Source organism: Hyla sarda, chromosome 6 (assembly GCF_029499605.1).
Source record: "Hyla sarda isolate aHylSar1 chromosome 6, aHylSar1.hap1, whole genome shotgun sequence".
NCBI classification, from domain to species: Eukaryota; Metazoa; Chordata; class Amphibia; order Anura; family Hylidae; genus Hyla; species Hyla sarda.
The window spans coordinates 95,891,859-95,918,946 of record NC_079194.1 but is presented as its reverse complement, the minus strand read 5'-3'; the positions used below and the strand labels follow the sequence as shown (position 1 = coordinate 95,918,946).

Here is a 27,088-nt window from a genome sequence, read left to right as displayed (position 1 = left end):
TAGAGTGCTGTTGCTCCTTTGCTTTATATATATATATATATATATATATATATATATATTTATTTATTTATTTTTTATTAACATTTTCCAATGATAATTATTTGTTTTTCAATCATTTATTAAATAACAAATTTTTTCCCCAAAGAATAAAAGAAAAAAAAAAGAAAAGAAAAAAAGAGACATTTCTGTGATTTCTACACTAGCAAAGAGCTGGCGTACAATGGACTCTTGCCCCTTTGAAAATATAATGCAAAACATGACATTTACATAACCACTTCCACTTTTACAAAACTGTCAGGAATAGTGTAAACCTTAGATCATTCTCATGTAAAACACTTTGATTATCTAATGGAAAATTTTTCCAAAATGGGAGTTTTGAATATGACACCCATTGTTTTTAAACATTTTGGTCTTTGGCATATATCTGCACATTGTGCAGTATCCGCAAGGATAATTGGGGAGATTTATCAAAATCTGTCCAGAGGAAAAGTTGTTGAGTTGCCCATAGCAACCAATCAGATGGCTTCTTTCATTATTGAAAAGGCCTCTGAAAAATGAAAGAAGTGATCTGATTGGTTGCTATGGGCAACTCAACAACTTTTCCCTTGGACAGGTTTTGATAAATCTCCCCCAATATCTTTCTGGTAGATTAGGAATCCATGTATTGTTAGTCTTCGACTCCCTAATGTTGGACTCTCTTCTGTAAGTGATACTAGGTGTATTACCAATTATATCCTGTAGCTCTGGGTCCAATCTTAGTACATGCCAATGTGTTTTCAGAATTTGTGTAATATGAGATGCATATGTATCGTAAGTGCCTATGCATCTGATGACTTTAGAGTCCATCCCCTCAGTTTTTTGGGGGCCCAGCAGTTCCAACCTGTTTGAGGGCCTTGCTCTATTTATTCCCATTAGCCTCATATAGCTTGAAAAAGCTGATTTCTCACTGAAACATCATGAAGGCTATTGGTAAATCTTTGTGGCCATCTTTGTAGGCTAAAATAAAGACACAATAGGGTTACCAGCAATTGGGAGAAGTTATGTGCTTTATTCAAACAGCACATTGAGAGTGCAGGCAAACCCAACACTGGACACCAAACCCTGTGACAGGATGCCGAAATATGTAGCATCCATCAGTAGCCACTTATAAGTGCCGCTGATTATTTTAACTTGTTTGATTGAGGAATTTTTATCTAGCTCTGAGAAGCATAATAAAATAATAGTAATAGTAATAATAGTAATAATAGTAAGGGGTTTTCCCCGCAAGGGGAGAACCTCTTAAAGGGTGTGAGAAGACTATGGTCCCTAAACACTTCCAATTCTTAACAGTGCTGCTCAATGGCTCAAAGGCAGACTGGATGGTGGGTACTGGATTTTATACACCTATGGCAATGGGACTGCATAAACCCCCTGAATTCAAAGATTAAAAGTAGAAAAAAGGTCACACCGAAAGGTACACTTTAATAGTCACTAAAGTGAACAGAGAAAAACACTGATCCCGGCCACTAGCAAGGAGTAAGCAAGTATTTTTATACCAACGCTAGAGGAGCAAGAACTGCTATTATTTTGACACGAGTTCCTTCTCCTCTACTCTGTTTCATATTTACTTACTGCTCTTAAAAGGAGGTAAGTGGCAATTCTATTAGTTACTTACATTTGAATATAAAGCTGAATTCCATTTGGCTCTGAATCCAAAACTGCTTCATTGAAAAAAAAATAAAAAATCCCCCCAGACAAATTTCAGGACTTTTTTATTAAATTTAAAGTGTTCCTGTCATTTATTAAAAAAAATATATAAATATTTTCGCATGTCAGACAGACATGTCAAAAGTTGTAAATGCTCAGGATCTGATCTGACCTCTTGATATTGCAGGGAAAAATCAATGGAGTCTATCTAGTGAAGCTGGACAGAGGTCGCTAGCAACTGAGTAGTAAAGTACACTACTTTTTGCATGTCTTAAAGGGGTACTCTGCCACTAGACATCTTATCCCTGATCCAAAGGGCTGCCATCAGAAATTGTAGGGCCCCTTAGACCACTCAAGGCCTAGATACCCTCTCCCAGACCACTATTTTACCCACTGTCTATGAAAAACAAGAGCCCTTTAGTTAACTGAGAATATATCTATCACCTTCATAATGTTACTGACCAAATCCTGTATACTGACACCAATATTACCAATAAAACCAGGACACAAGGTAGAATAGTATCCCCACACCATGACCACTTACTTTATCACCACATAGTGACTATATAAAAATCACTAAACATAGACCTATATTCCCCATACAAAGCCCATATAGCAATGACCCTGGCTCTACACAGGGGCTGCAAACCATATAATTGATTACAGTGCAATTACATTTACTGACTCACGGGGGGCATCTTCTTGGAGTCATTCATTTTCCTTTTCTTCTCTGTTTTGATCTGACCACCATAAAGTCTTCTTCCAACCATGAGTCTTCTCCAAAGAATCAGCCAGACAGCAAACATATTAGGTTCCACACTTTTTCAGCACATTCCCCACCTGTTTCCTACCCGCAGTGCTCCAAATAATGCCCCCCTGGGTCCCTGCAAGGAAGTAGGTCTGTTGGGGGAAAAGGGTAGGGAGATTGGGAGTTGGTGGGTAGGTAATTTTCCATCCTCTATTAGGTAGTGCCCTCAGTAGTTAGTTAGAAAATTTCCCCTATGAGACGGAAACCCCCAGTAGGGCTGTACTGCCCCAGTAGGTAGGTAGTAGATAATACCCTCGTTAAGTAGGTTGTAAGCAATGCCCCCAGTAGTTAGTAGATAATGTCCCCAGATGGGTAAGTAGTAGGTTATTCCCCCAGTAGGTAATGCCCCCAGAAAGTAATAGATAATGCCATCAGGAATGTAATGCTTCCAGTAGGTAAGGCTCCCAGGTAGGTAATGTCCCCAGTAGATAGTGCCCCCCCCAGGTAAGTAATGCCCCCAGTAGTGGTACCCCCTCCCGCAGGTAGGCAGTGCCCCCAGGTAGGAAGTGCCCTTGGCAGCCCCTGTGCTGATTTTAAAGAGCCCACAGCCTGTCCCAGCGTCTGAGTCATAGTAGGCTGAAGGTAGATTTTAGAAAAAAGAAAAGGTTCTGGCAGCGGCGGGCCCTTCTCAGGCCTGAGTCCGTGGGCAGTGCCTGGGTGCCCGACCTGTCAGTCTGTCCCTGGATATGAGATAGATACACTTATATAGATAGATAGAAGAAAGAAATAGTGATTAACATGAGAGAGAGAGAGATGAGATAGATAGATAGATAGATAGATAGGTAGATGTGAGATAGATAGATAGGTAGATGTGAGATAGATAGGTTGATATGAGATAGAAAGATAGATAGATAGACATAGATAAAATAGATAGATAAATAGATATAAAATAGATACAGTAGATAGATAGAGGTATACGATAGATAGATAGATAGATAGATAGATAGATAGACAGGAGGATAGATAGATCAGTGTTTCCACACCAGGGTACCTCCAGCTGTTGCAAAACTATAAATCCCAGCATGCCTGGACAGCCAAAGGCATGCTGGGAGTTGTAGTTTTGTAAAAACAGGAGTCATCCTGGTTAGGAAACACTAGGATAATGCCTCCCAAACTGCAACCTACCCCCTCCCACCAAAAAGTAACCTACCAGATGGGCAGAATCAGTGGATCACTAGTGGGCAGGGGAGGTCCTCTTTATTACGGCGGCCCTTGTGGGTGTTTAAATCCATGGTGGAGCAGGAAACATGTGCCTGCTCCACCAATAAGGATGCACACAGAGGAGCGTGGGGAAGGGGGAGAGGAGAAGGAGCATCCCTCTCCTCAAAGGAAGGCAGCACAGCCCCGGCCCCTGAGCTGACTTTAAAAGGACCACAGACTAAATAGAAAAAAAAAAGAAAAGAACGGGGTGCCCCACGGTCAGGCTGCCCCTTATTTTGATGCAGCTGCTGCACGAGCCACTGGTGCTGCACCCGATTCTCTAAATGAACGCCGGGTGCAGCAGGAAGATCGCGAGGGTCCCCAGCGGTGGGATCCCTGTGATTAGACATCCTATCATTTGGATAGGGGATAAGATGTCTTGGGGTGGAGTACCCCTTTAAGTTTTTCTGAATCATAGGAACATAAGAGATATACTGTATCCCAATACTTTTGGTATAGTATGTAGTAATTACAATTATGTAGAGAGAAGTTCTTGAATGTGGTTGTAGCTTTGTATATTGATTTATTACCTTTTCCTAATCAATTCCAATTACAGAGAGGGTGAATAAGTCATGTCTGTAACCACAAAGATTTTTCTCTCACTTCCAGTAAAACAGGGTAAAGATATTTCCTTCCAGACATGTTTGTGGAAAGCATTTTACATCTGAGAATTGTTCCTCACTGACTTGAAAGGCAAAGCGATGGTCTTGTCAGCGCTTGAAAGCGAGCGGAGTGTCCAAGGAATTGGGTTGGCAGTTTGAAATCTAATCCCAGTGAGTTTCTTGTGAGTACATGACCTTTTTATAGCCTATTCAGCATAACATTGTTCTTTTATTTCCAAGGAACTCTTACAATAAGGGCAAGATGAATCTTGGTACAGTGTGATTCATGACAAATTATAATTAAAGGAAACAATGACAATACCAGCTTATTGTCATTAAATGTCAGAATACACATGAGGCCCCAATTTACCTAAGAATAATGACATTAAATTCCTATGAACAAAATGATGTATTTACTGATAGAATAAACCACATTTCCACCTTAAAATTTTTAGTCGATATAAGTCCCTCTTCTGTTGAGTTCTTCTATTCTATTTAAAGATGAGCACATTTTTGAAAATTCACAGAATTTTCCCAAAAAATTAGTTTCGGTCCGAACTTATTTGTGGCAAATCGCTATTAAAAACAGCTATTTCTTGCCTACAGAGAGCCTCAATAGGGGTGTAGAACACTTTGCCTTGCTGTAACACGCATAAGGTGTGTGCTGGGTTAGTGAAATAATATTCCATATGACATGCAGATCAGAGACATTGCTATAATAATCACTGTTGCAGAGCAGCACAATGACAGAGCCTATGAGGAGACTATATAGTGGCTGAATGACACAGCCTGGAGTTGGCAGCAGCATGAGGAGCCCAATTAGTGGCTGAATGACCCACCATGAAGGTGGTGGCAGCATGAAGAGATCATATAGTGGCTGAATGACCCAGCGGGCAGGTGGCGGCCAGGTAGTGGCTGAATGACACAGCATGGAGGTGGCAGCAGCATGGGGAGAACATATAGTGGTTGAATGACACAGCCTGGAGTTGGTGGCAGCATGAGGAGACCACATAGTGGCTGAATGACACAGCCTGGAGTTGGCGGCAGCATATAGTGGCTGAATGACACAGCCTGGAGTTGTCAGCAGCAGGAGGAGACCATATAGTGGCTGAATGACACAGCCTGGAGGTGGCGGCAGCATATTGTGGCTGAATGACACAGGCTGGAGTTTGCAGCAGCATGAGGAGAACATATAGTGGCTGAATGACACAGCCTGGAGGTGGCGGAAGCATGAGTAAACAATATAGAGGCTGAATGACACAGCATGGAGGTGGCGGTAGCATGATGAGACCATATAGTGGCTGAATAATACAGCCTGGAGTTGGCGGCAGCAGGAGGAGACCATATAGTGCCTGAATGACACAGTATGGAGGGGGCAGCAGCATGAGGAGACCACATAGTGGCTGAATGACCCAGTGTGGAGGTGGTGGCAGAATGAGAAGACCATATAGTGGCTGAATGACACAGCGTGGAGGTGGCGGTAGCTGGAGGAGAACATATAGTGACTGAATGACAAAGCCTGGAGTTGGCGGCAGCATGAGGAGACCATATAGTGGCTGAATGATCCAGCGTGGAGGTGGCGGCAGCATGAGGAGACCATATAGTGGCTGAATGACCCAGCGTGTAGGTGGCGGCAGCATGAGGAGACCATATAGTGGCCGACTGACACAGTGTGGAGGTGGCGGCAGCATGAGGAGACCAGGTGGTGGCTGAATGACACAGCGTGGAAGTGGCAGCAGCATGGGGAGAACATATAGTGGTTGATTGACACAGCCTGGAGTTGGTGGCAGTATGAGGAGACCACACAGTGGCTGAATGACACAGCCTGTAGTTGGCAGCAGCATATAGTGGCTGAATGACACAGCCTGGAGTTGGCAACAGCATGAGGAGACCATATAGTGGCTGAATGACACAGCCTGGAGTGAGCTGGAAGCAGCATATAGTGGCTGAATGACATAGCCTGTAATTTGCAGCAGCATGAGGAGAACATATAGTGGTTGAATGACAAAGCCTGGAGGTGGAAGCAGCATGAGGAGACCATATAGTGGCTGAATGACACAGCGCAAAGGTGGGGCAGCATGAGGAGAACATATAGTGGCTGAATGACACATCCTGGAGGTGGCAGCAGCATGAGAAGAACATATGGTGGCAGTATGAGACAGCTTGGAGCTGGTATCAGCATCAGTAGAACATATGGTGGCAGAATGAGACAGCCTGGAGCAGGCGGCAGCATGAGGAGAACATATGGTGGCAGAATGAAACAGCCTGGAGATGGCATCAGCATGAGGAGAACACATGGCAGCAGAATGAGACAGTATGGAGGGGCAGCAGCATGAGGAGACCACATAGTGGCTAAATGACCCAGTGTGGAGGTGGTGGCAGAATGAGGAGACTATATATTGGCTGAATGACACAGCGTGGAGATGGCGGCAGCATGAGAAGAACATATAGTGGCTGAATGACACAGCCTGGAGTTGTCGGCAGCATGAGGAGACCATATAGTGGCTGAATGACCCAGCGTGGAGGTGGCGGCAGCATGAGGAGAACATATAGTGGTTGTATGACCCAGCGTGGAGGTGGCAGCAGCATGAGGAGACCATATAGTGGCTGAATGACACAGCGCGGAGGTGGGGCAGCATGAGGAGACCATATAGTGGCTGAGTGACACATCCTGAAGTTTGCGGCCGCATGAGGAGAACATATAGTGGCTGAATGACACAGCCTGGAGGTGGCAGCAGCATGAGAAGAACATATGGTTGCAGTATGAGACAGCTTGGAGCTGACATCAGCATCAGTAGAACATATGGTGGCCGAATGAGACAGCCTGGAGCTGGCGGCAGCATGAGGAGAACATATGGTGGCAGAATGAGACAGCTGGAGGTGGCAGCAGCAGCATCAGGAGTCCTGAAAGTGACCCAGAGACAGAGTGTCGCAGTGATTGGCAATACCAGTATACACACATAAGGCAGTTTGGAGAATACGAATTATTGAAGCCCATATCTAGTTAGGAGTATGGACAGTGAAATGCCCGCCTCAGCTGCAGTTCACGACTGGTTTAAGAAACTATAACTGAGAAAACATGTATGGGAAAACGGGAGGGGGATAGGGAAAAGGAAATCAATAAAGCAATAGATGCCTGGGCAGTGAGGTCTAGCTGATCCCAATGGTGTATTAAATATTGGTGAGGAGTGCTCAATGAGGTCCGCCACCTGCACCGGTATTCCAGATACATTGCCGTATACATACACTTGTACATTGGGGTCCAGAGGATTCCATCACCTCAAAGCTTTCGCATCTGGGCTTAAATTGGAGGGTTAACAGAACTAGGGGAAAATAAACTGTACAGACATAGAAAGGAGACAAGGAGGAAGGAGGAGACGAGAAGCAGAAGGTATAAGGGTAAGAGAAAAGAGGAAAGAGGAATTGAGGAAAGAGGGTCCGGTCCAAGAGTATAGATAAAACAGAATATAAGGAAGAAGAGAAAAATTAAGACGTTTAAGGGGGTACCAGAGAAGAGGATAGGGGTAATGCTAGGCCAATTTTATAGTTCAGCCACAGCATCCAAATTTTCAGAGAGCTAACATGGGAATGAGTACTCCATCTGTTTAATTCCTCCATTCTACAGAGGTCAGACACCTTCTGATGCCAATGGAGTGTGGTGGGAGGCAGCACTTGTAGCCAGTGGAGGGGGACCAAAGCCTTTGCTACAGAGAGTAAGTGGGCAACTAAACATGTTTTATGCATGTTGTAATCTGCATTAGAGAAGCCTAAGAGTACTAGTGGAGGTGTCAGTGTAATCTGTTTGCCTACTATAATAGATATGAGTTTACCAATCTCTGTCCAGAACGGAACGATGTCTGGGCAGTGCCACCATATATGGGAGAAGGGTCCTCTACCTGCATGGCACCTCCAGCATGTGTCTGTAGGACAAGGCCCCAGTGATGTAATAATTCCCAGTGAGGAGTTTGTAGTGGCCTTCCTGCAGCTTGACACATCTTGAAAAACCATGTGAATGTCTCACTACTTCTCTGCGTTCTTCCACAGTGAGCGACACATTCAATTCCTTCTCCCATCAAAGCAGGAATAACGGGACCGCAGAGTCTGCCTCCTGTACCATGCCAGAATGTACTGTGCGCAATCTGAGCCCAGAGCGGGGAGCAGACAGCGCCATACGCTCCAACTTATTGAGATCAGCCCCAAGGACACACACCTGTGGTACAGCAATACATGCTCTTCTGATTAAGTAGCAGTGGTAAAATTTAAGTTTGACAGTAGGCAGCAGCATCTGAATTAGCTCAGGTGTTGGAGGTTCCTTATTAGGGCATAAGTCTTTGAGAGGAATGTGATCCAGTTTTGACCACACATCAATAACTGACACTTGTGGATGTAAAATAAAAGGTATCAGAAAGCTGGGCATCGCTGGGGAGAGAACCTTAGCCCCAGACCCCTCGTCTACTTGCGGTTTGTCATAAGTCTATTTAATCATAAGTGTGGCTTTCGTCAAGGGATTAGTCACCTTCCTGAGAGAGTGTGTCGAAGGGAAACCAATCCAACTGTCTGATACAGGTGGTGGTACTCTGGAGATTGGTCCGGAGAGGACCTTGCCCCTGACACTAACTCTTCCCATCTCTGAAGATGTACAGCATTATAGAGTTGCTTCCATGTCCTTAATTACTGTTTCACTGTTGCTGTTATTATGCAGATATGTACTTTTATGTCCTTATTCTGAAGGTTGCTTCTATGTCCTCATTTGCTATTGTATTGCTGCTGTTATCGTGTTCTACCCAGCAGACCCCATTTACCTATGCCTTAAATCTTTGTCACCACGATCTGGCTTGTCTATCCTATACATATATATCCACCTGTATTTTTACGGACCTCAACAAGTCTAAGTCACCTTGTATTTCTCCTGTACTCCTTAGAAATATACAGCTAACTTAGCTTTCAGTACACCATTGTTAGACAGGCCACCAGCATATTGATGGTTTTGTTTCACTTTATTCCTTAGCAATCTGTCCAAACACCAGATATGTCATTTTGATTGGCCAGATGGTCCCTACCTCACTTGGTTCTTATAAACAACCCTCAACCCCTCTATGATCATGATGTCCTATATATATACTTATTGCGATTTTTGTTATGTATTTCTAGATCTGATGAAGGCCAATGTTTGACCGAAACATTCTCTTTAACTTTGGATTGCATATGAAATAAATCTCACATTATTTCAGTGCCAAGTTTCTTTGTTCTATGATTGAAGTAAACTGTTGTGGCAAAAGAGGTAATCCAGACTAATGAGGTAGAGAGAAAAATGTGTATGTGCGATCACCCGGATGCAAGATACGCCAAATGTCCACTAAGCCCATAGTGTAAAGCATATTTTTTAGAGTGCGAAGGGCCAACGAGGAGATTGCGGAGCGCCCCACCAAAGTATCCCACTTGGGGTCAAGAGCTACATTATGGTCCGATCCAAGAAGGATGGGCCCCTCAAAAGCCTGCAACTCCTCCATGGTCCGAAGCAGCCAGTGGACCTGGCCTTGTTAGGTGGGTACACTGAGGCCAGGGTGTATGTCTTTGAACCAATCTCACCTTTTTTAAACAATGCTTTGCCATCCCCCGAGTACTGCTAAGCCTCAAACTGAAAGGGTACATCACGATGCAATGCAATAGAGACACCTCTAGAAGATGAGTTTGTGCTCCCACTGTGGTACCAAAGAGAGAAGTGGTTAGTAGGTAGCTTGGGTATATGTCCCTGTTTAAAATGCGTCTCTTGCAGGAAGGCCACTGAGACCCCTTCTTTCTTCAATAAGGAGAAAATACTCTAAAAGTCTCTTAGTAGGGGAATTAAAGCCTTTCACATTATGTGTTAGTATTTTAAGAGGCCATGAGACAAGCAGGGGGGGGGGGTAGTCTGTGCTCAAACAACCAAGTTGCTTCTATAGGTAGCTTACTTAATGTAGGCAGTGGGGAGAAGGGAGAAGGGGTAGGTAAGGACCTAGTAAGGAGAAAGTGAGTATGCGAAAAAGATAAGGACTGGGCCCAAGAGAAGAGGAAGAAGAATGTAGACCAAGAAAAAGAGGTGGAAAGTAGGAGAAAGCCAAAGGCAGAGGGTATGCATAGGAGAAAACCAAGATGAGAGAGGTCAGCAGTAAGGAAGACACAAGACAAGAGTACTGGAAGGCTGCAAAGGAAAGCCAAATGCACTTGGGGCACGGCAATATTCCCAAACCGACTGACGGCCCAAACCTGCTTACTAGGAAAGAATACCACTAGGAGCGTTAAAAGTTAGCAATAATAATAACAATAGTGAGCCCTAAACACCGGTAACATTAACATTATTCGTATGATATAAGTAGAAGGGAGGAGGGGGAAAAGAGGAGCAGAAGGGGAGAGAGTAAGAGTGAGGAAAGGACAAGGGGAAATAGTCAGGTATGGAGGGGAACGTGAGGGTAAGACCATAGAAGGGGAAAGAAGACTGAAAAGCTGGGAAGGAACATAAGTGCAGAGGCTAGTCAGTCATAATGATGAAGGATTGATAACCATGCATAACGATGCAGTACTGTGCAACATTCCCTAAATCCCTGTGTGGTAGGCCTCAGGGGTAGGGGTAGTACAGTCAGGGATTTGCTTTTGTATATCAAGGGTTAATGTTAACCCTATAGTTTGTGACGCCAGGCTGAGGGCTAGTATGCTGAGATGACTCTCCGGCCTATCGCCACCCTTCCTAGTAACGATAGGTGCATAAGAATAAAGACTGAAGGTCCACAAGGTAGTTAAATTTGAACTTGCATAAACTTTACTTAATGGCTTGCGGTACATCAACAGAGTAGTAACAGTCTCAATCAAACAATCTCTCTATACTTCAATGACTGACAGATGTTGCGGACCTTGACTTTATATAATAGTCTCTGAATTCAGGATATATTGCGAAGATCCATCCGGATTTAGGGGATAGATAAGGTCCGGTGGTCTTGCAGAGTGTTTACGGATTGATACACTCACAATTTGGAATAGAACAGTCGTCGCCGCAAGGCTAAGGCCTAGACTCACTGATGGCAGCAGCGCAGATCCTTTCTCGTCAACAGCCAGGAACCAAGAGGGAGATTAACGGCCGCCGCGCCCTTATATGGGCAGGGGCGGGGCCGTTTTTATTGGTCCAGCCATCTGTCACTCACCATCACAAAGGAAATGAGTGCATTACGTCACAAGGACTTCCAAAGGTCCTCAAGCAGAAATACCATAGAGTTTACCTGATCACGTGACCCGCAGGTCCTGCTACGCTTCTCACAGGTAATTAACTATTTATGTACATTTTATACAGTTAAACTTCCACAAATAAGGAGCATAAGACTAGAGCAATGACTATAGGGGTGAGAGGTGACTAGGGGTGGACTATACAAAAGGACCCCGATGTCCTAGGGACTCTGGCTATGGGGACCTATAAACAGGTACCATATAGGACACCACACCTGCTATCGCTCAGTATCACAGATACTGGCCCTTATTTACTAAGAGTGGAGTGTAGGTTTCTTTCTGGGTTTTAATTACCTACAATTTTTTTTCCACAGTATTTACTATGGATTCCCTACATTTTCCACTTTCCCTACACTTTGCTTTTTTTTTACACATGCTCTGATCTGTCTGGTTTTCCTCAACTCAAATCCACCACATTTTATGTGGAAACCTTAGTAAATATGTTGGGTTTTTGTGAAAATGTCGTGAACACGCCCCTTCCGGAGACCACACCCCTTTTTACGGGCTGTCACTCCTCCTTTTCGGGTTTTCTTAGTAAAATGGAGAGTTAGTCGGGATTTTTCAATTCTGGCGCAAACTCTGGCGCAAATTCTGGCACAGACAGAATTTCTGGTGCAATGCAACAGAATATGGCGCACAATTCATTAGATGACATCTACATCTATTCATGAGATGACATCTTTAATGAGATGTAGCAAGCAGAATGATAAATATAGCTAGCACAATAGTCAGGCAATAATAATGAAAGACAGTCATAACCCCCAGTCTCTCGAAATTACTCCACCTCCGAGTCTCCAGGAGCGGAAGATGTCAGTGTCCTGTGTTATCAAACATGGAGCTACGGAGTCCAAGGCAGTTGAATCCATATGCCGCACACAAAGATGCAACAAAAATGGCCACTACCATCATACAAAAAGATTGCATGGGGTTCAGTACTACAAGCATAACAGCACTGAGGGCAGGAGGGAAAAATGGCCAGTGAGGGGGGGGGGGGGGGTTAAGCGAAGGAAGTACATGAGCATATGAGCATGACTACAGGATAAAACAGGGATGTAAATGTAATGGGGGGGGGAAGGGGGTATACAGTGAGAAACAGTCCATAAGAGTTAGGGTTATGGGCAAAAATATAGAGAAAAAAAAAGAATTATCAAATTGAATTATCAGGGGTAACTTCACCTGGCAATAGGTCCATGGCAAGCATAAAAGCTCTAAAGCAAAATCTTGTATATATGAGAGGCACCTCAGGTCGGCTCTGTTGCCATTATTCCTTGGGTCTTCTGCGCTGCCTTGCGAGCTTTAGGGGACTTCTGTTTCTCCGCTTTAGACCAGGCCGCCATTTCGGGTAGTGTAGGCAGGCGATGACTTATCTGTACAGTCCATTGGTAGTATATTGAGAAAATCACAAAGTTTCTTAAGATCATCTTGTGAGCATATAGTCAACCGTTTTTCTTCTTTCAGCACCGAGAAGCCGAATGGGTAAAGCCAGGGATAAGGCAGGCCCATTTCTCTTAGCTTATGCAGGAGCGGGTTCAAAATGGACCACCTTGGACTCCCTGTTAGCAGAAAAGATAGCTACACTGTCCAGATAGCTACACTGTCCAAAAAACGTAACAGGCCGCATATCACATCACAGGGTGGATCTGTTGGAGAAGGCTTTGGGTGCAGCTCTCGGTGAACTCTATCAATAACTATGGCCGTCGCCCGCTCCTCACCAAGGAGGGAGGTGAAGGGAAGAGCTTCAGCAGCATAGGATTCAGGTATGCCTTTTATTCTCACATTTTTCCTTCTGCTGCGATTTTCTTGATCCTCCAAAAGCAGAAAGGCTCTATTAAGCTGCTCTTCTTGTTGCCTCAACTGGTGCGCCGCAGTATCCCAAAACAACACAGTCAGTAATGGCGTCTTCCAAAAACTCGGTGGCCTATGTGTTGAACATCTGCCTTGATTTCCACTAATTCTTGGAGCACCGGGGTCAGTGCACCCTATAGCTACTGCCTGATGGACAGGTTTCTTAATCGCCGAACATGAGAAGGGGATTCATGTGTCTTCACCTGCTTAATCCATGCGGTTGCCTGAATCCCTGCGGTTAACTCATCTTTTCGCTCAGCTTCGCTCACTGGTGCCGAAGCCATCTTGGGAGTGTGCGCCGGGCTCTGAGCAAGTCGTTTGCTAAAATATTTTGCCATGTCAGATTGGCTTTTTTACGTTTTTGTGGAGCCAGGGGTGTCCCCCGTCCGATTCTTGTCTTTATTGCCCATGAAAGCAGGGTGGAGAGGGCTAATTTATGCAGGTGTATGGCTCAGCTGTGGAGAGCTGCCCTCTCGAGCGACCATCCAGCTTCGCGGTCAGGCTCCGCCCCCAGCATACCTTTCCTTTTGTTTGAGTTTAAAAAAAATTGGCTACATATATTTTATCCTAAGAATATTATTAAAAGTAAAATTTTACTTAATGCATATCCTCAATACTTACTTGTGGTCTGATGCGGAGGAAAGTCTGTAACTGGGGAGCAGCGCCTTAAATATGTTTTGCACTATCCATATTTGTGAAGTGTTGGTGTGGCATCATGGTCAATCTACTCTGATGCATCAGGCATTTATGGGTGGAAATCCTGGCTGATCCATGCCTGATTCATCTTGACAAAGGTCAGTCTCTCCACATTTTTCGTGGACAGACGACTTTTTTTTGTGGTGACTATGACCCCACTGCACTAAACACCCGCTCTGATGGCACACTACTGGCCAGGAAGGACAGCTTTTCCAGGGAAAACTTTGTTAGTTGCGGCCACAAATCAAATTTGGCTGCCCAGAAGGTGTGTTGGCATGGTCATGTCAAGGTATGCCACCACCTGCTGTTTCAGGTCCTGCTACAGGTCTACCTGCTGATGATGAGTTGCTTCACTATGCGGGTGAAGAAATCTTCTCATCAGCGACTGTAGACTCAGGCTACTGCTGATGAAGATGGTACTGCTCCTGCTACCCCACCTCTCCCCAGCAGCCATAGCAGTGAAAAATTAGCGCAGAGGGCCCCTCGAGTCAGACCTGCGAGAGAATGGACCATGGCGCAGATAGGCATCGGCCAACTGACTATGTAGGATGTCTTTGTAGTAGGTTAGGTTGTCCTTCCTCACAGTGGGTTTAAAAAAAGGCCACCATTTTGTGCCGGTAGCGAGGGTAAAATAAGGTGGAGAGCCAAAAGTCATCTCGATGCCGAATGGTGACAATTCGGCAGTCACTACGCAAGTAAGTGAGCATTCATCATGCCATTTGTGCAAGTGACTCGGAGGGACTCCCTGCCTCCATCTCCACTGCATACTGCCACGGCATGTCTGGCTCACCTTCCTCATAACTCTCTAGCTCCTCTAGCTGCTCCTGCTTGTCCTCTCCTGTCCGATGACTAGAAAAACTGCCCATCTTGTGAAACCTAAACTGTGCTCCACTGTGCCCATTCCCCTTCTCCTCCTCCAGTTCAGCCCCCACATGGTTCATGTGGCCAGGATACCTAGGCACAATGTCTCGAGTGCCCAGACTAGTCATTGTTCCCAACATGTGTTATAGTAGCTGAAGTAGTGGAATGATGTTGTTCATCCCATAATCCTGGCGACTGACTAATAATGTGGCTTCCTCAAAGGGCCTGAGCAAATGGCAGGTGTCACATATGAGCTGCCACTGGTTGACATTGAAGTTACACAGGGGATTCCCCCTATCCGCTTGTATCATCAAAAAATCATTGAAGGCTTTTCTCTGTTTGTATAGTCGGTCCAACATTTGGAGTGTGGAATTCCAACGTTTAGAAACGTCGCAAATCTGACTATTTTGGGGGATGACGTTCTGATGCTGCAGCTCAAGGAGGGTGTGCTTCGCGGTGTAGGAGTGGCTGAAGTGCATGCAAAGTTTCCTTCCCATTGTTAGGATGTCTTGCAGATGGGGGGGAACACTTCAGAAACCAATTGACAACCAGATTGCACACGTGTGCCATGCAGGGCGCATGTCTCAGGCTTCCTTGTTGCAGACTAGATGTTCTTCCTGTTGTCGGTCACCATGGTTCCCATTTCCAGTTTTCATGGAGTAAGCCGTGATTCGATTTCTTTACGAATAACTTTTAGCAGTTCCACCCCTGTGTGACTCCATTCGCTAAGGCAAACCATTTGAAGAACAGCATGACACCGCCATGCCCTGCACACATGGTATGCTGGAGGGGCACTGAGACTTGTCCGTGCAGTGGAGGCTGAGGACACGGTGGAGGATGAGGAAGCGGAGTTGCACACTGTCGCAGGAGCAATGGCCTGAGAGCGTGGAGGCAGAAGCAGGGTGACCTGTCCAAGTCGCTGTTGTGGCTGTGCAGGAACCACATTCACCCAGTGGGCCATAAAGGACATGTATTGTCCCTGACCATAGTTACAGCTCCACACGTCGGTGCTGCTGTGCACTTTGGTACACACTGACAGGCTCAAGGACTGGCTTACCTTCTGTTCCACAAAATTGTGCAGGGCTGGTACTGTCCTCTTCACAAAGAAATGACAGCTTGGGACTCTCCGGCTCGGCACAAGCCATCAGTTCTCTGAAAGGTGCAGAGTCCACCTCTTTAAAAGGGAGGGACTGCAGCACCAGCAACTTGGACAGGAGCACATTCATCTTCTGTGCAGTTGGATGAGTGGGCACATACTGTTGTCTCTTGGACATGGCTTCGCCAATGGAGTTCTGGTGGAATGACTGACTTGAAGTAGGAGGAGCAGGAGCATCTGGAGCGACAGAAAATGGGTATGACACACAGTTCCCTTCAGCTGAGGTGGTGGAGCCTTGGCTGGCTGAAACCGGGAGAGGCGTGCCACTGGGTGATGCAGCCGGCTGGACCACTACATCGGAACCACAGCTCTCCCAGGATGCTTTATGGTGATGCTGCATATGTTGACGCAGGACCGTGGTGCCAACATTGGGACCCTGGCCATGCTTCACCTTCTGCCAACACATCTTGCATGTAAAACAAAGGAAAGCGCTCCATAGTGTGATAATGTAGATGGAAATGGAGAAACGAACAATTGTTCAGGTGCTCACCATCGGTGGTTGTACTGAGCCACGTACAGTAATGGTAAGGGTAGGAGAGATAGAAGTGTCTCAGATCCGGCAGCAGCTCCTGGGATGATACAGCAATCACACAAAGACATCTAAGGAAACCTCAGGATCAAGCAAGGCGCATGGATCTCATATAGAGTAAAAAGGTTTATTACCCACAATGCAATGCGTTTCGCGGAAGACTGGTTCATCAGGCATATTGGAAACAGGGAAGGTACACGGTATTTATGCAAAGCCATTCAACACTTAGGTAGACAGAACGTCACAAGTAAACAATATATATGTATGGATATATATATATATATATATATATATATATATATATATATACATATATATATATATATATATATATATATATATATATATATATACTTATACAAGCAAACATAATGCAAATGTACATAATGTATATAAATACAATACTTACATATCAAATAGGTTAACAAATACACGTATTATATAAATGAATAAAAAAATGAAAAATATATAAAAAATATAGACAATAAAAATTAATCTTTTTTATATGAAAAATGGCACCTGTAAATTACTGTTAAGAGCCGAAAGATGTTATCTTGCGTTTTCGATACTTTCATTAATACCACGTGGAAAAGCGTGTCAAGTGTAAAAATCCAAAAGGATTCTCTATTTATCAATTTTTCAAATCTGTTATGTATATGTGAAGGAATCGTTTCAATAATGACCAAATTTTACCTCTTAAGGACCATGGACGTGTATACACGTCCAATGGCCCTTAACCGGGTATGACGTGGGCTCCTGACTCGAGCCCGCGTCATACCGGCCGGTCCCCAGCTGTAAATCGCCTGTAAAAGGCGATGTATTGACTAAAAGTGAGAGACTGTGCGATGTGGATGGAATTGCCCCATGATCAAATTGGCATAACCGGGGGCAAATCGAGTCCCCATCGTACAGTCTCAGGTTTGCCTGTAAATAATGTTATGAAAGGAAAAAACATTGTGCTCTAAAATAAATAATATAGCTTCAATTAAAAATGGGGCTTGAACAGAAGAAAATTTGGAAAAAGTGTCACGTACAGCTTGTAAACCAATGGAAGTGATGATGTTGGAATATAGTGCACAAACATCAAGGGTAAGAAATAAAAAGTGACACTCCTGATTTCTCTAATTAACTGGGTAGAGTCCTTAAGGTATCAATGTAACTGTAAAACAAAGGGTTACAAAAATAAATCTATATAGTGTGATAAATTACTAGTAAGGGACCCAACACCAGAAATAATGGGACGACCTGGTGGATTAACTAAAGAAAACCCACAAATTCAACAGGGATATGAATGAATATGCTTGTGGCCAGGTCTGTAAATGGCCCAAACATAATCAAAATAAAATGGGACCCAATACAGTGGTCCCTCAACATACGATGGTAATCCGTTCTAAACGGACCATCATTTGTTGAAACCATTGCATGTTGAGGGATCCGTGCAATGTAAAGTATAGGACGGTGGTCTACAACCTGCGGATCTCCAGATGTTGCAAAACTACAACACCCAGCATGCTAGGTGTTGTAGTTTTGCAACATCTGGAGGTCCACAGGTTGAAGACCACTGGTATAGGAAGTTGTATTCACCTGTCCCCGCCGCTCCGGGCTGTCACCGCTCATCACCGCTGCCCTGGATGTCGCCGTCCATTGCTGTCGCCGCTTCCCCGAGGTGTCCCCGATGCTCCGGTAAGGCCTCTGCTTCCCCGGCATCCGCACTCTCCGTCGCCGCCATCACGTCGCTACGCACGCCGCTCCTTTTGGATGACGGGACAGCGTGCGCAGCAACGTGATGACGTCGATGGAGAGCACCGAGAATGTAGAGGATCCCGAAGAGGACGCGCCGGAGCCCCGAGGACAGGTAAGAGACATCACCGGAGCTAACGGGGCACCGTAAACGACTATCCGGCAGCAGCTGAAGCAGTCAGTGCTGCCGAATAGCCGTTTATGCGATGGCCCCGACATAAAAAAGCATCGTATGTTGATGCTGCCTTCAACAAGCGATGTCCTGTGAGAGGCAATCGCATGTTGAAATTATCGTATGTCGTGGCCATCGAAGGTTGAGGGGTCGGTCACTGTATACCTACCAACATAGATTGTAATGTTATGTCAGATGACTCTAACATCTCTAGGCAATTGACTTCCTCTGTTTTTAATGTGAATTTACACCAACTTAAGTTAATCTGGTTGATCCTAGTGTGAATATATCCAGTAGTGTCACCACACCTGCTGATGTTAATTCAAGACCGCAATCACTGGGAGCTATTCCTAAAAATTATAATAACACAAAACACAGAAATAATAACAAATATCAACATCATTATACACACTCCAAACCTTTCCCAAGTGGTAATGATTTACAATTCTAGATTTCACAACAGAAATGTTAAAGAACGTGATAGTTTTACTACATCTGATAAATTAGTAACCAATTCTAAATTTGAGATGCTACACACCACTCATTCTGCTTCCATTTCTACCCTGGAATCAGTAAAAAATCTATCTACACCAGTTGAAATAACAGGTGTAAACGAAAGTGAGATGCAACATCGCAACATGTGAATATATGTTTATCCTCTATTGTCAGACCCTCTGAGTTGGGAGTCATGCGGTCAGTAACTGCACCATTACCACATCATGTGAACACCCATCCATTTGATTCTCTTGGTGCATTTAATGACATTGAGGACCACCAGAGACCACCCCAGCCGATCACGGCGTTTTTCACAGCCAGCCGCCTGCACGCCTGCAAGTGCGGCCTAGTCGGGACTTACAGCACGGAACCCTAGAGACTCCTCCTATTTCCCTGGAGCAGAGCGTGCCACACTCCGGCAGTAATCACCTACCCGGAGGTTCGCACCCAAGCCGCACCACCGCTGCGCGCCCGCAGACTGCCATCGCCGACGCTCATCCACTCTCCTCTCTGACCTCGGCTGCAGCTGAAGTCCCGGATCCTCACGTGACCAGACCGTCGGAGTGCAGCGAACAGACCGAGGCCGGCTACACACAGGTACCACTGCGTACATCCGCCCCACCTGCTAATATGGAGGACATGCTCTTCCTCCCTGCACCATCAACGAGAGGTGGCCCTAAAGATAAGCCGCTGAAAACCACTATAGTGATCCCCAAGTCTGCCTCCCCAACACTGAAGGCATCCATGGAGCATAGATAGGCCTCCCTTGCTCAGCCCCCTTCATCAGGGACAGCACACAGCACAAGTTCCCCTGCTGGGCAAAGCAGTAGTCACAACCCAGCTCCATATGGACCTCCCCTCATACCTCCAGCTGATGACACCCTTCCACACTCTCATCACATGGACTCTGACACTCCTCCAGATGATAGTGATTCCACCGGAAATAGCGATGTCCCTGAATATTGGGGTGACAGCCCCCCTGCCAAAAAGAAATTGTTTTGCACGCCCTCTAAAGGCCGTGCTAAGATGGACTACCGAGAGACTCATTTCTCCTCCGATGACTCTCGTGACCCGTCCAGGTCCAAACGGTCACATGTCCGTTCTCAGGATGACCCTCCTATACCTTCACTTCAGCCGCCTACCGCCCACCCTCCCAATAGAGGTGAAACCTCCTCTTTACCGAGTCCTGAAGCCGCTGCTGACATCTTAAAACATCACCCAGAATTGCAAGCCCTCTTAGCGCTTATTCCGACCAAAATGGACATGCTCACGATGGCGGACGAGCTGAGGAACGCATGGCGACTAGACCTGGAGCCTGTCAAAACTGAGGTGACCCAGCTGACAGCTAGGGTGTCTGAGTTGGAGGCCTTTCGAGCTTCCATAGCCTCTGAAGTTCACACCCTGCGCACTGCTACAACCTCTCTCCTTTCTCAGCACACTCAAATGGTGGATCATGTGGACGATCTAGACAATAGGAACAGGAAAAACAACATCCACATAAAAGGTCTACCTGAGTCGATTGTCCCCCAGGAAGTTCCAGGCACCCTACAAAAAATATTTAATGACATACTTAAACGGCCGCCCGAGTCTCCTCTGGAACTTGATCGCGCCCATCGTGCCCTTAAAGCAAAAAATCCTGATCCGCTCCAGCCAAGTGATATAATATGTAGGGTCCATCATTACACTCTTAAAGAGGACATTATGAGGAGAGCCCGTAGCCTAGAAAAGATACAATTTAACGGAACTGAGATTCGTCTTTTTCCAGATCTATCCCTTCGCACTCTCCGGTTACGGGCCACCTTGAAACCCCTACTTGCCAATCTCAATAATGCGAAAATAATCTACAGGTGGGGTTATCCGTTTTCTCTAACAGCCCGTCATGGATCGACTGTTGCTACTCTACGCAGACCAGAAGATCTACCTGAATTCCTGGCTACGTTTAAACTACCGCCAGTGAACCTGGCTGACTGGGAACGCCTCTTCTCCCCTACCACCCTGCCAGCACGCTCCTCGTCTGACCTATGTTCTGCCCTGAGGAAGTCTGGAACTGAAAAAGCTCCTACCCCGCTACCACAAAGGAGGGGTCGTGCGACCTGAGATGCCATGGACAGGGACATGCCTTGTCTCTCTTGACCTGCTCCCGGCATACTCCAGAAGTAACAACTTGTTCGTCCTACTCGACACCTCATTGGGGACGACTGCAGTTCTGGATCCACATTGCTTCTGTTTTTGACTGTTTGATGTCGTTACTTGTCTATGCATTATTGTTTCTGGTTTTCACCCTTTTTCCATCTTTTTGTCATCTCTACTGACCGCTGTACTCACCAATTCCTCCCATGCCTCATAGGTGTTATTAGTCTTCAGACACTCCTTTTATCTTCCAGCATCCCTCCCCTTTGTATGTTCGGGGGGGATTCCTTTAGTCTAATCGGGGTCACGTGCCGTGACCTGTCTTCCTTAAGTTAATACCCTTTAGAGACCAGTGTGACCGGCGACTGACACCTCTTCCACGCTTTCCACTAGTTGGGTGCTCGGGCAGGCCCTGATTGCACCTCTCTTCGGCCTCTATGGCCCACCCCCATAGTCCCTGGGTGTCCGTTCTCTTACGGCTGCTATTTCTACCTTTCTCACCCTCGTACTTACCTGACCCTTTCCCCTTCTTTTCCTACAGATGGACTAGACCTCTCCGCAAACAACCTCGATGGATGGCGGCGCGGGCGAACCCCTGGGAAGTTGGTGAGTCAACACACTTTTCTCAACACCCCCATGGCAGCTGACATTAATATTGTCTCCCTGAATGTCAAAGGGTTCAACACGCCCGAGAAACGTGCCCAAATTCTGTATTCCCAGCACAAACAAAGCACTCACATACTTGCGATCCAAGAGACCCACTTTAAGACAGAACACCTTCCCTCCCTCCCCACCAGATACTTTCCAACCTGGCTTCATAGCACCAACTCTGAGTCACGCACGAAAGGGGTCTCCCTGGCGTTTCACAGATCCCTCCCGATATCAGTTCAGGACGTAGCCCTAGACCCCAACTCTAAGTATCTGTTTGCAAATTGCGACCTCTCCGGTCATAAGCTCACGATAGCTTCCATATACGCGCCCAATCGTAACCAGATATCCTTTCTGCTTAACACCCTAGAGGCCCTGTCCTCCTTTGCGACTGGTCAAATTCTACTTTGCGGTGACTTTAATGTTCCCCTTTTCCCCATACTGGACACCTCCTCTGGACACTCCCTCCTCTCTAATGCCAAATTGAGACGTTTCCGCACCAAATTACACGAGCTTCAACTGAGTGATGTATGGCGCTGTTTCCACCCCTTGAATAGAGACTATACGTTCTTCTCTCACCCTCGTAACTCCTATTCCCGTATAGATTACATCTTCTGCTCACATAGCCTCCTGCCCTCGGTCTCTCGTGCTTCCATTGGCCCAATAACTTACTCAGATCATGCCCCAGTGAGAATCACCTTCGCACTTCCCTCCTTCGCCAAACCCCAGTCCTCTCCACTAATTAAGTGGGAAGCGCTGAAATGCGTACTGCGGGGAGTCTTAATAAAGCATGGGGCGAGGCTTAAGAGGGAAGCGTCAGCCAAACTATCCTCACTCCACCTAGAACTACAAAAGTTAGAATCCGTACACAAACGGACACACTTAGATCAGGTTCTACGAGACATTATAGGAGTCCGTCAGGAAATACTGGCTTTGCTGGCCGCAAAACACCGTTACTACAGACAGATAATAGGCAAATCCTTCTATGAATGGGGAAACAAACCCAGTAAGATGCTTGCGAGGGCCTTTAGACGTAAAAGAGCGGCTCTCTTCGTCCCTGTGGTTCGAAAACGGACGGGATCCCTAACCCACTTAACACCCGACATCCTCGAGACCTTTCGTGCTTACTATGCGGACCTGTATCACCTACCCACTCCTCAATCGAGCTCCTCATCTGACGCTCGCTCCCCCTCTCTTCAATCCTATATTACTTCAACGGCACTTCCGACGCTATCGTCAGACACCATATCAGCCCTGGAGGCGCCATTCTCACCTGAGGAATTGAACTTCACGATTTCCTCTCTCCCAGCAGGCAAAAGCCCGGGACCTGATGGCTACACAGCCAAGTTCTATAAATCCCTCAGGTCGGAATTGCTGCCCCCCCTCCTATCTGCTTACAACACGATCTCGGATGCTGACCCACTCCCGCAATCGTTTTTAAGAGCTTACATAGCTGTGATTCCGAAGGGAGACAAAGACCCTACCCTCTGTCAGAATTATCGTCCCTTATCATTACTGAACACAGACGCAAAACTTTTTGCCAAGCTGATTTCGAATAGACTAGCTCCTTACATGGCAGATCTAGTACACATCGACCAGGTCGGATTCATTCGAGGTAGGGAAGCCAGAGACAATACTCTACGCACCTTCTCAGTCATCCACCAAGCACGCTCGACTAACACACCTCTGTGCCTCCTCTCCCTAGACGCTGAAAAGGCCTTCGATAGGGTGGACTGGTGCTTTCTAAGAGCTACTCTCTCGCAAATAGGCTTAGGAACTCTCATGTTGGCACGTATCATGGCCCTTTATTCGAATTCACAAGCACAAATAAGACTCAACGGCCAGCTCTCCACTCCATTCCGCATCTATAATGGCACGAGGCAAGGATGCCCTCTATCACCTCTCCTATTTGTCCTATGTATGGAACATCTCCTGAGGGCGATCCGTGATAATCCGGACATCAGGGGGCTTTCCGTTGCCTCGTCCCATCATAAATGCTCTGCTTTTGCAGATGACCTTTTATTGTTCCTCTCCTCGCCCCTCACCTCTTTACCATCCCTATTGGCGACTATAAGTAACTTCACCCGTCACTCAAACTACAAGTTAAACTCCACAAAAATTGAGGCTCTCAACATCACCCTGCCCCCTGGAACGCTCCAACAACTGAAAGATAATTACCCTTTTAAATGGTGCCCCACCTCTCTCTCTTATCTAGGAATACAGGTTCCTAATAATCCTAAAGACGTTTTCCAATTGAACTTCCACCCACTGCTACATTCCATGAAATCAGACCTGGCTAGATGGGAGCGAAAATATTTTTCTTGGTTGGGGAGAATAAACATTATAAAAATGAACGTACTACCAAGGCTCCTCTATCTTTTTTCTAGCACTCCGATATACCCCTCCAAGGCCTTCTTTGGACGACTCTCTTCGCTCCTCTCTACTTTTGTCTGGGCTCACTCTCACCCGAGAATATCTAGACGTACACTGACTAGATGCAAAGAAAAGGAGGGCTGGGTCTGCCCGACTGCTTATACTATTATTTAGCGGCAGTCCTCACCAGGGTTCTAGATTGCACTGTAGACCCAATCACTAAACAATGGGTCACCCTTGAAAGGTATACCTTATGTATAGACCCCAAGACGTTACTGTGGCACACTAAGAGATCGTCCCTGACTGAACCCACTGCTGACCTTCCCCCGGTAACTCTCTCTATCCTTAACGCTAAACGTCTCCTACCCGTGGCAAACACACTATTCTCCCCTGACGGGCCCCTACTACCAGTATTTAATAACCTGTCCTTCCCTCCCGGCCTATCCACACCCACATTCCTGGGATACAATAGGAACGAGGGTACTTCATTTAAATCCTTTTTGACCGAGACAGACCTGAGACAGCTTACCGACCTACTCAATGGTCATCCTCCGACACCGATACACTACTTCCAATATATGCAACTTAAACACTTCCATTGCTCCTACAATAATAAACTTCACATGCATCGTGCTCTCACCCCGTTTGAGAAGTTGTGCTGCTCGACCTCTGTCACCCCCCACCCGATAAGACAAATTTATGCCCACCTCCTAGATTCTCATTCGGAAGATCCTCTTTCTTTCAGGAGTGGTTCGGAGAGAGAGTTGGGTAGCCAACGATGGGGACTGGAGTATGGTTTACTACAATGGCACAAGACGTCCATTTCATGCAGAGCCCTAGAAACAAACTACAAAGTCTTGACCAGATAGTACAGAATGCCATCTACACTGTCCCGTATCTACCCGGGAGTAACTGACACTTGTTGGAGATGCGGTGCAACGGGAGGTACGATGACACATATCTGGGTTCACTGTCCGCTACTGACACCCTTTTGGAACGAGGTCCTTGATGTCATACATAAATTGACAGCTGTTCGCCTTCCCTACTCCCCTGCCCCCCTCCTCCTTTCTATTTTGCCACCCTCTATCCCCAAATGGAGTGCTCGCCTTATCAGATACATGCTTTTGGCGGCCAAATCAGTGATCCCGAGGCTATGGAAAACAAATACACCCCCATCCCTTTCCTCCTGGGCTCAAGAAGTCACCCACATTCACCGTATGGAGGAACTTATTGCTGACTCCAAACGAGGACTTGTCGCTCACCACCTAATCTGGGGACCATGGTCATCCTTCGTCTCCTTGAATGATTTCAGAACCCTACACTTAGAGCCCTAGCCAGCGTCCACCCTACCCCTCATGTTACTCGGTCGTGTTTCCCGATATTACACATCGATTTCCGCTGACCCCTACGGGATCTCGTCCGCGTTCGCTGTTCTGAGAGGTAAGCATCATGCCGTGCCATCTGTTTCTACCTACCCCTCCTCCCCCTTCCCGCCCCTCTCTCCTCTCTTCCCTCTTCTCTCACCTTTCTTCTTCCTACTCCCACTCTTTTCCCTATCTTATTGCAGTTATATATGTACTTCAGTTATAAGGTTTCTCGAGCTTAAGCCAGGTCATTTAATGTTTATGGCTAATACCCTGGAAGCCTAGACGTGGATTGGGGAGTCATTGCTAAAACCCTCCCTTCCACCCTTTTATGCTTGAGCCGCCGCTGTTATTATTATTTGTGAGATGAACATATAGTTAACAGGCTTCTTTATGTTCTTTAATACTCACACGCTCTTCTAGGCTGAGTCAGGCCTGGCTTAGCCTTACACTTTTGTTTTATGTTTTTGTTTTGGTCATATTCCTGACAAGTTGCCTGATATTGAACCTTTATTGTTCTGATTTATATACCTTGTAAACCTTTAATAAACCTTTATTGCATAAAAAAAAGATTTATTTCCTTTTCTATATTTTTTATATTTTTTATATATTTTTCATATATGTTTTTTTTTTATATTTATATAATATGTGTATTTGTTAACCTATTTGATATGTAAGTATTGGATTTATATACATTATGTATATTTGTTTTATGTCTGTTTGCATAAGTATGTATATATATTTTTTTACTTGTGACATTCTGTCTACCTAAGGGTTAAATGGCTTTGTATAAATACCATGTACCTTCCCTGTTCCCAATATGCCTGATGAAGTGGTCTTCCGCGAAACGCGTTGAATTGTGGGTAAGAAACCTTTTTACTCTACACGAGATCCACATGCCTTGATCCTGTGACATATTGCATGTGGCCGGGTTAACATCCTCCGAATGCTTGATAAAAAAACTTCCACACCGCCGAGTAGCTGATTTTCCCACCAACAGTCTGCACTAATTGACTGCTACTGCCGCCGTCTCAAGGAACCCCTGTTCCACTACCTCCCGGGAAGGTAGGCTTCCGCAAAGCAGGTGGTCTACCCCGGGCATGTTTGGCTCCAGACTTTCCACTTCTGCCACCATGCTGACTGACAACCATGCTACCACCTTGCTGGCTTAGCTGCTGCCTCACAGGCAACCTGCAACCCTCTTCGCCTGATGATAATGAAGCCCTTTCTGCACCCAGCTCCCAAGTGTGATCAGCTTCATCATCATTGAGTTGTGTCTGCATGTCACTGATGTCCCCTTAGGTTCGTCAAAAGTGTTTGCTTCAGCAGCCTGAATGCTCGCAACACCACCTCCCACATCCTCATCACTACTTGCCCGCCTAGCGGAGGAAGCGGCGGATTTCTCCTCCACTTCTTGGCTGGGCAGTAGCTGCTGATTGTCCTCTACTAGATCGTCCTCACTAAATAGCGGAGCTGAACCCACAGCATAATATACTTCTGTGGAGAGGGAACAGCATAGGACAGAGGCA

The 27,088-nt window shown here is 45.9% G+C and overlaps 1 long non-coding RNA gene across 1 annotated transcript; it reads left to right on the top strand.

The window, feature by feature from the left end:
• Window positions 1–597: 597 nt before the first annotated feature.
• LOC130275892 (uncharacterized) lies at window positions 598–9,517 on the top strand. The gene is made up of 3 exons (XR_008844942.1): window positions 598–702; window positions 4,304–4,478; window positions 9,448–9,517. It is a non-coding gene; the product is annotated as an uncharacterized LOC130275892 (long non-coding RNA).
• The last annotated feature ends 17,571 nt before the right edge of the window (window positions 9,518–27,088 follow it).